The sequence below is a fragment of the Canis lupus genome, chromosome 16 (assembly GCF_011100685.1).
Source record: "Canis lupus familiaris isolate Mischka breed German Shepherd chromosome 16, alternate assembly UU_Cfam_GSD_1.0, whole genome shotgun sequence".
NCBI classification, from domain to species: domain Eukaryota; kingdom Metazoa; phylum Chordata; class Mammalia; order Carnivora; family Canidae; genus Canis; species Canis lupus.
In genome coordinates, this window is record NC_049237.1 from 46,539,875 (window position 1) to 46,549,510 (window position 9,636).

The 9,636-nt window shown below is 47.3% G+C and overlaps 1 long non-coding RNA gene across 1 annotated transcript; it reads left to right on the forward strand.

Annotated features, from left to right (window-relative positions):
• Positions 1–289: 289 nt before the first annotated feature.
• On the forward strand, positions 290–8,710 carry LOC111090342. Its single transcript, XR_005371124.1, has 5 exons — positions 290–427; positions 3,023–3,129; positions 3,370–3,576; positions 4,118–4,297; positions 8,238–8,710. It is a non-coding gene; the product is annotated as an uncharacterized LOC111090342 (long non-coding RNA).
• The last annotated feature ends 926 nt before the right edge of the window (positions 8,711–9,636 follow it).

The window sequence follows — 9,636 nt, forward strand, 5'->3', positions numbered from 1 at the left end:
TGGGTCTGGCTTTGTACTGTCCTGGGGCAGATGCAGGGGAACAGGACAGGTAGCTAAGGAGGGGGTTCTTAGCAAGGTGATCCCCCCACCCCTGCAGCTTCTCTGCTTTGGATTCCGAATGAGCTTCTTGCCTTAGCACTTGAATAGAAAGTCAAGTCGCAGCCTGAGTCATGGCAGCCGTGAGGTACTCATGACCTGGAGGCCAAGGCTCTTGGCTCTAGAAATCATCTCCTTCAGCTTGCACATACCCTCCTGCTAGGACCTGGCTGGTGCCAGGACTTGTTTAGCACTGGCCTCCTCACTGCCCTGAGGTAACCTTTACCCTGTTTCCAGGACTTGCTCTGTCCCCTGGGGCAGGGCTGTTCCTTGCTTGCGGAACAAGGGAGTCACCTCCTCCAGCCCATGGTTCTAGAAGGAGCCAACCTGGGTAAGTCCCTGTGGTCTTTGCTTCTGGCAACCTCTGTCATTACAGAAGAGACAAAAGGCCCAACCCCAAAATTTCATCACCTTTCGCTGTAAACTAGGCCAGTTGTAGAATTATTTTAACAGTTTAACAATCCGGTAAAGGGGTTTCAGAAAAAGCTAGAAAGGGTTGTGGGTTGATTGTACCCACTGTGCAAGTTCCAAATGGTTACTGTCAACACCTTGATTTGGTTTTTGTATGAATTTCAAGCCATTAGACGTGAAGGCACGGAACAGCAGAAAGCTGGTTGTTGACAAGGAGGGAGTATTTATTTATTTTTTGACACTTGTCGTTAAGCAGAGACCAGTGCCCTGGCACTTCATTTTGCATATTCAACCAGTAAACTTTGATGTGAGAGCCTGCTCCGTGCCGAGCATATGGTGCAGGGTGTACAATAATAAACCTGATCCTGGATCTCTTAGTATTTTCCGCCCAGAGGAGTGATAGCTATTATTCAAATAATCACACAAATAATTATATGTAATTATATCCCACCGCAGATTGAGATAAGTACTCTGAATAAAAGGGACAGTTTTATGAAAAACAAAGCTAGTCTAGTGTACAAGTCAGGAAGAGTTTGGATCTTCTTATATGTTGAATTTGGAAACTGGGATACTTAGGCAAAAACAAGAAACTAAGTAACGGGGCTTTAAAAAAATAAGTAGGGATTCATATTTTAAGTATAGTGATATTTAAATATTAGCATAAATTAAGATGCCCGTCACTTCTCCATCCCCAGTAGGCCCTTACATGGTAAATGGAAATAAGCACGATAAGAAATGCACGAATGGAGACTTTGAAATAACCTGCTGTTCTCCAGGCACGAACTCATCTGCTTAGAGCCCTGCCAGTTGAAGTCACCCCCCAACTATCTCTGAAATGAAGTCAGGTGACACCCAGCTCTGGCAGTGCGGCAGGCCGGGAAGGCTCGCAAGACTTAGTGCAAATGCTGACTGCTATCTGGGTAAAAGGTTAGGGTAATGTCCTTTGTTTAAGGTTTTCTGAAAGAACGTAGGTAGCTAGCTGAAGTCTGCGTTAACTCTTCACCAATGGCGAAAGGCGGGTGTACAGTCTTCGCCATAACCCATTTATAAGACACAGTAGGGAGTAAAACCAGGATAGCAGTTAAATTCAACCAATGGGGGGCACCTGGGTGGCTCAGATGGTTAAGTATCTGCCTGGTTGAGCATCTGCCTTTGGTGCAGATCATGATCCCAGGGTCTGGGATCAAGCCCTGAGTGGGGCTCCCTGGTCAGGGGTGAGTCTGCTTCTCCCTCTCTCTCTCTCCCTCTACCTGTCCCCCTACCCTGCCCCTGCTGTCGCTCTCTCTCTCTCAAATAAATAAATGAAATCTTTAAAAAAATAAATTAAGACAAATGAATGGATAAAGAAGATGTGTTTTATATATATACAATGGAATAGTGCTCAGCCATCAGAAAGGACAAATACCCACCATTTGCTTCAACATGGATGGAACTGGAGGGTATACTACTGAGTGAAATTAAGGCCATCAGAGAAGGACAATCATCATATGGTCTCACTCATACGGGGAATATAAGAAATAGTAGAAGGGATTATAAGGGAAAGGAGGGGAACTGAGTGGGAAAAATTAGAGAGGGAGACAAACCATGAGAGACTCCCAACTCTGGGAAATGAACAAAGGGTTGCAGAAGGGGAGGTGGGTTGGGGGTTGGGGAGACTGGTTGACGGGCACTGAGGAGGACACTTGATGGGATGAGCATTGGGTGTTGTATGTCGGCAAATTGAACTTCAATAAAAACAAATGAGAAAAAAATTCAACCAATTCTATGAGAATATATTACTGCCTAAGTATTATGCACAGTTTTTAATGTTAAATCAAAATCTGACTCTCAACTGTTTAAATACTCTCCAGGTACTTCTAGTGGGTCCAATCTATAGACACAAAGAGGTTTAGTATACACCTAGGGAACTTGGAGTTTAATTAATCCAACAATTTCCAGATTTTTGGATTTCACAGACTGATAAAATTTCACAAAATGATACAGAAGACCAACATAGAATTGCCAACTTGTTATTCACTCAAATAAAGTAATTAAAGCACCTGTTACTATCACCCCCCACGACATTATATCTAAAGTGAATTATAGCAAAATATAACAGCATTTTAACAGAAATAAATTCTCTTTATGAAAAACTTGTTTCATTTGGGGGAGGGGGTTTGCTCATTTCTACGTGGACCTGTGAAAAACAAAAACTTCCTTCTTCCAGTCCAGTACCAGCTGTTGCACTAGGATTTCAGAACCACTGATTTAATTGACACCTCTAACCTATTTTACCAGTAGGGGAAATGGGATCCAAGAGACCCTAAGCATGGCCCGATCTCAGGCGCCAGCTCCCCGTTGGGGAAGCACCCTGTGCAGGGAGAGCCAAGTCCAGTGTGCGTGCTGTCTGCCCCGTGTCTGTCCTTCCACTGATGGTTACTATAGTCCTGGGAATGACACAAGGAAACTGAATGGATTGCATTACAAAGTTGACTTTTTTTCCTTCGCTCCTTTTCCTGGTGTCTATCTCTGCTAGGGCGTGCACCCCGGCCCACTCTACATGGGCCTTGGAAGGCAGCTGGCATATGTCCTCCTCGTAAGGGACAAAGATCCTGGTACCTTTGGAGTCTTCCAGCACAATAGGTAACAACTAAGGAATGACCGGGTGGGATGGTCATGATGTGCCCCAAGACCACTGACTCCAAACACCTTGACGCCCAGACCCCTGAGCTCAGGGAATGAGTGACTTAGGAAGGACACCTGACCCCTGTCCTTGTTCTACCCATTCCCGAATGCCTAAGGGGACTCGTCCAACAGACCACAATCGCCAGTAAAAACCCCAGGCCCCAAGCAAAGACGAGACTCGTGCTCCTTTCCTTTCAGAGTCTCCTGGACGCTCCATCCATCTCTATACATACATCTTCAGAAAACTCTGCTTTTGCCTCCTGCTGGCTCACATCTGATTCCCATCCTTCATCCTTCAAGCCAAGGACCCTCTTGCTGTTCCTGTGCAACCCTTCTGGGTCCTGGGACCCAGCCCGAGCCTGCCTCCAGGAGGAACCGTGAGGGAGGGATGGATGAAGGAGGAAGGTGGGGCTCCAGCCTGTCCTCGGGGTCCCGTGTGCCCTGGTCTGGACTCTTCCTCAAATCTGGCACTCCCTGAATTTCACATAACCGGTAGCTGGGTATGCGGATCAGCCCATTGGGAAACGTTTGGTGTCCTGCAAATTCTTTCCAGTGTCCACTCCTCTCCATGAAGATGGGGCTTCAGGAAGCATAAACTTACTGCTGATGTTTTTAGAGAATTAAAACTTACTTTGAAGCAACCTGGTATGCTTATTATTATTATTATTATTTTTTTTTTTTTTGCAATGTTAAGGTCGATTCTAAAATAGATAAAAATTCTCTAATCCATGGTGCTGGTATGATGCAAGTAGAAGACTTCATTTGGAAATTTTAGTTTTGAGCAACAGAAACCAACTCTGGTTTATGTAAAGAGAAAGAGGCTATAGTAGAAAGGATACTGGCCAGTTGACGGAACTGCCAGAAGGACTAAACAATTAGGCTTGGGAACTGTATGGCCAGGAACAGCTGCCAAAAGCATTGTCTACAACGTCTCATGTCCCGACAGGCACCAGAGGCTGCCTAGTGCCGGCTGGAGGTGTTTCTGGAGCTTGTACGGCTGCCGCCACCCAGCACCGAAATGGATCTTGCCTTGTCCCTGCACCCCCACGTTGGTAACGTCCAGTGGGTTGGGACCCCGATGGGCAGAGCCTGCATCCCTGCCTGAGCTGCAAGAGAGTCTGAGAAGGTGAGCCTCTGGCATTTTCTTCCATTGCAGGGTAAGGCAAGCTTTGTCTCAAAAGGTGAGGGCGTTCCTGAAATGTAGGCATTTAGATGTGGGGCAGCCAAAAAGAATAACAAAAAGAATAATTTCTGCTCAGATTAACTTCTCAGGAAGTTGGGGAAGCAGAAAACATGTTTAATAGCAGTAAACGAAAACGATTGATTTGGGTCCAGGTTTGATATTTTCTTCCTGCTTTAGAAAAATCCCATCCTAACAGATGCTCAGATGCTGTTCGTGACCGTCTTTTTCTTTTTTTTTTTTAATTGGAGTTTCAATTTGCCAACATATAACATATCACCCAGGGCTCATCTGGTCAATTGCCCCCCCTCAGTGCCCATCACTTAGTCCCCCAACCCTCCGCCCACCTCCCCTTCCACTACCCCTTGGAAGTTGGTTTCCCAGAGTTAGGAGTCTCTCATGTTCTGTCTCCCTCACTGATATTTTCACTCATTTTCTCTCCTTTCCACTTTATTCCCTTTCACTATTTTTTATATTCCCCAAATAAATGAGACCATATGATGATTGTCCTTCTCTGATTGACTTACTTCACTCTGGTCCATCCACATCGAAGTGAATGGTGGGTATTTGTCGTTTCTAATGGCTGAGGAATACTCCATGGTGTATATAGACCACATCTTCTTTATCCATTCATCTCCCAATGGGCACCGAGGCTCCTTCCACAGCTTGGCTATTGTGGACATTGCTGCTATAAACATCAGGGTGCAGGTGTCCCGGCGTTTCATTGCATCTGTATCTTTGGGGAAATCCCCAGCAGTGCAATTGCTGGGTCGTAGGGCAGGTCTATTTTTAACTCTTTGAGGAAGCTCCACACAGTTTTCCAGAGTGGCTGCACCAGTTCACGTTCCCACCAACAGTGCAGGAGGGTTCCCCTTTCTCCACATCCTCTCCAACAGTTGTTTCCCGTCTTGTTCATTTTCCCCATTCCCACTGGTGTGAGGTGGTATCTCATTGTGATTTGGATTTGCATTTCCCTGATGGCCAGTGCTGTGGAGCATTTTCTCATGTGCCTGTTGGCCATGTCTATGTCTTCTTTGGTGAAATTTCTGTTCATGTCTTTTGCCCATTTCATGATTGGATTGTTTGTTTCTTTGCTATTGAGTTTAATAAGTTCTTTATAGATCTTGGAAACTAGCCCTTTATCTGATACGTCATTTGCAAATACCTCTCCCATTCTGTAGCTTGTCTTTTAGTTTTGTTGACTGTTTCTTTTGCTGTGCAGAAGCTTTTTATCTTGATTAAGTCCCAATAATTCATTTTTGCTTTTGTTTCCGCCGCCTTCATAGATATGTGTTGCAAGAAGTTGCTGTGGCCAAGTTCAAAAAGGGTGTTGCCTGTGTTCTCCTCTAGGATTTTGATGGAATCTTGTCTCCCATTTAGATGTTTCATCAATTTTGAGTTTATCGTTGTGAAATGACCATCTTAGGACAATCCATAGTGACTTCTTGGAATTCTTTTTTCTTCAGGGAGTGTGTTGAAGCCCAGAGCCCCACGGGGGCCTGCTGGGGGGTGGAGAGGTGGGGGGAGAGGCAGGGAAAATAGGGGGTTTGGGGGGCAGAAGGGAGAGGGGCAGGGGGGGAGAAGGGGGTCTGGCACTCCCAGGCCCTGCAGGCATGTGTGGAGGGGCTGCCCAGGGTTGGTGAACCATAGTGGGGGTTCCTCCTTCTGGGGTTTCCCTGCTGCCCGTCATGTGGTTCTGTTTCCTTCTCCTGCTCAAACCCCCTTTCCAGTCACTGTGTTCAAAGTGTGCACGAGTGGAGAAGTGTGATCTGGTCAACCGTGAGCATTTCCCAGGGCCGGAGCGGGGCCCTAGGCAGGAGAGACAGAACCCTAGTCTTTCCCAACATGGGATTTCAGCAGCCGTTGACACTGGACCAGGCTTCCAAACCTTTCCACTGAAATGCTCCCTAAGGCTGAGAGTGAGAGAGCAATCCCCAGGGACGGGGATGGGGATGGGAGGAGGTGTCGACCCAGGAAAGACTAAACAGTTCCTTGGACTCTAGTTTGACCTTTCACGTCCATGCCGATGGCAAGGTGCCCATGACCTACCTGCGCACAACCTGTTGCTCGCACAGCCCTTGCCACTGAGAAGTAGCCAGTACTTTCCGCATGGGTGAGGTGGAGGTTCTGAATGCCCCGGAGAGACCTCTTGTTTGGAACAGAGTGGTCAGGAAGGGGCTTGAGGTCAGAGAGGTGAGCTCAGAGAGGCCAGCTCTGCTCCATCCTGATCCCCTGAGGGCAGTTATGTGTACCCACGGAGTGCACCCCTGCAGAGTTAGTTATATAAAATATATATATATATATATTTTTTTTTCTCCCCAATGTGGATCTAGCCTCAGCAGAAAAATGTGTTGCTCTGGTGTTTGCATGCCCTTTGGTGCAAATGTGCTCACAGGGGTGCAGCGAGCTGCAACAGGATCTGCCCGGACTGGCACAGTGTGACCCAGGCTCACCCTTCCTTGATCCTTCTCTTCTCTTCTCTTCTCTTCTCTTCTCTTAGGAGAGGAGGAGAGGGGAGGAGAGGCGAGGTAGAGGAGATGGAGGAGAGGTAGAGGGCGTGGAGAGCGAGGAGGTGAGGGAGGACGGAGAGGCGGCGATGAGCTGCGGAGATGCGGAGTATAGGGAGGGGCTAGATGCGCTTTAGTATCTCTTCGTTGCTTGTCCTTCTCTTCTCTTCTCTTCTCTTCTCTTCTCTTCTCTTCTCTTCTCTTCTCTTCTTTTCTTCCCCCCCCCCTTTTTTTTTATTGTAAAACATGCCTAACATAAAATTCAACACAGTAACCTTTTAAGCCTGGCACTGAAATGCGTTCCCATTGTTGTGCATCGGTCAGCACCATCCATCTCCAAACATTTCTCAAGCTCTCCAACTGCAATTTTGTCCTCATTAAATCTTACCTCTTCACCTCCCCCCACCCCCCCACCCCCGCACCCCTCCACTCCCCACCCCCGTCACCTCTGCCTGGGGCAACCCCATTCTACTCCCTGTCTCTGTGAAGCTGACTACTCTGGGTACCTCACACGAGGGGAATTACCCAGGATTTGTCCTCCTGGGCTGATTACCGGCTGGCCCCTGAGTCCGAGTGGGCTGGACTTTGCAGAAGGCATCCTCAGTTGTCCTACTGGCTGGTACTGGCTGACGGTGACCAGCCCCTGTGGGTGGGAGTGGATGTTTTTCCTCTGAGAAAAATGGATATTTGTCTTCCTGAAGAGAGTTTAATCCCAGAGTAGGAAAGAGGGCGACAGGAATGAAGAGAAGTAAGAGTTTTCTCTCTGGGGTTCATGTGGCCTTAATGACAGGGTGCATGCAGAGCCACCTGGGGAGTCTCACTGCTGGGGTGTGGGTGCTCCCTGGAAGCCCACTGACAGCTGTGTGGGTGACCGCGAGGGTGGCTGAATCTGGCTATGGAGCCCTGCAGTGCACAATGTCACCCTCTGGGTAATGCTTCAGTTGTCCCCAATCTCCAGTGACACTCAATTGACAGGCAGCGCACCATCTTATTTGAGCTGTGGGGAATGAGAGAGGCCTGGCTGTCCCTCCCATGAGGCTGACTGCGGGTGGCATTGGTGGCCACCAGCCAGGGGCAGTGGGGCCCAGTGGAGCAGGTATCTCATGAGACTGTAGAGATCAAAGATCATCATGGCAGCACCTCAGGAAAAGAAAAAAAGGGCAGCAGAAGCAAAATGATGTGTTCTAGAAGATGGTGAGGCAGCGCTCTTGGGAATTCTTAGAAATTCCAGCAATCAGCCTGCTGTGAGCTCATAACATCCAAATTTTGGTGTGAGAGGAGAATTAGAATTTTCTCTTTAGACAGGCTTGTGAGATCAGAGACACCCAATGAAGCATGTTTGACTCAATATGATGACAAAATGTAACATTCATTTCCAGGAACTCAAGCTGGTGCCCAAGGAAGATGTGCCGTGTAAGCATCTCCATCACCCCCGGCCCTTGTGCTTGAGGAAATGCAGGGCCCTGGGCTAATTACAGAGTGACATTCAGATGGAATCTTGTGCCCAAAATATGAGAAAGCTTGATTGTACAGTGTGTCGTCTGTTCCATTTTTGTGTGGCTGAAGTCAGAACACACGTTCTAGGGGCCCTAGACTCCTGCAGGCCTGAGCGAGCCTGAGCATAAGTCAGCAGCTTGGAAGGAGATACGGGGATTTAAGCATGTAGTGAATATGCAAGCTATAGAGTGGACAATAAAACCATGGAAACTGGATTTTAGTATCTACAAAACCTGACGGGTTTGAAGGTCAAGTGTCCACAGAGAATTCGTAGCTCCAAGACACTTCATGGCACAGGGATGCGGAGAGATTGCTAATTGTGTGCTGCAAAATCATAAAGGTAATATTAATGAGAGCCTCTTCCCATGATTCCTTATTATCCAAACTATTATCCCAGCTATTAGCTCCCTTTTCTCCTTACCCTAGGCCTGCAGGAGAGGTTGGCATAAATTATTACCCGTCTTTTATGAGTGAAGAAATTAAAGCCCAGAGAGATGAGATGATCTGCCCAGACTCTAAAATTAGTCTGCGACTAAGGCAAGGTGAGAGCTCGTGCGCCTGCTTTTCCTCCAAGGTCATGCTTCTCACCTGGATAGCTGTTGGTACCAAACCTCTCTAGGTTTGTACAACTTTGCCAACCTCATAAACAACCTCAAAATCTTTGTAAAGCCTGCTGGTCTGCAAATGGGCCTGTTTCCATCTCACAAATCAACACATGTTTTGAATGGTGTCTCAGAACCACGTCTTCCGAGAAGCTTCTTTAACCACATGACCCCAGGCTGCACCCAGAATGGGTACCACACCACTGAGCACGTAATTATACTTTTTCTGGAATCATTGGCCACTTGCTTGCCAGTTATAGGGTGAGTCTGCTGAGGAATGGACACCCAGTTACACCCCACACTCCTTTGGAATTCCCTCGAAGGAGGTCAGGCTGGGATGGGTGATGCTATGTCTCAGGTCCCACGTCCAGAGATTCTGGTTTGGTGGTTCGGATGAGGCCAAGAGCCTGCTCTTTTAACAGACATCCTAAATGATCATAATGCGTGTGGGCTGGTGCCCACACCATAGAGAGTGTTGGTTCAGACCTTCATTCATTAATTCAGCAAGCATTTACTGAGCACCTACTATATGTTCAAGGAGCTGGAGAAGGAAGATCATTGCTCTCCCAGAGTTTACGCTCTAGAGGGGGAGGCCGCCATAAACATGAAAAGAAACAAATAAATAGCATACTACAGTAGTAGCAATAAGTACTATGCAGAAAATGAAATGCAGCAAGGA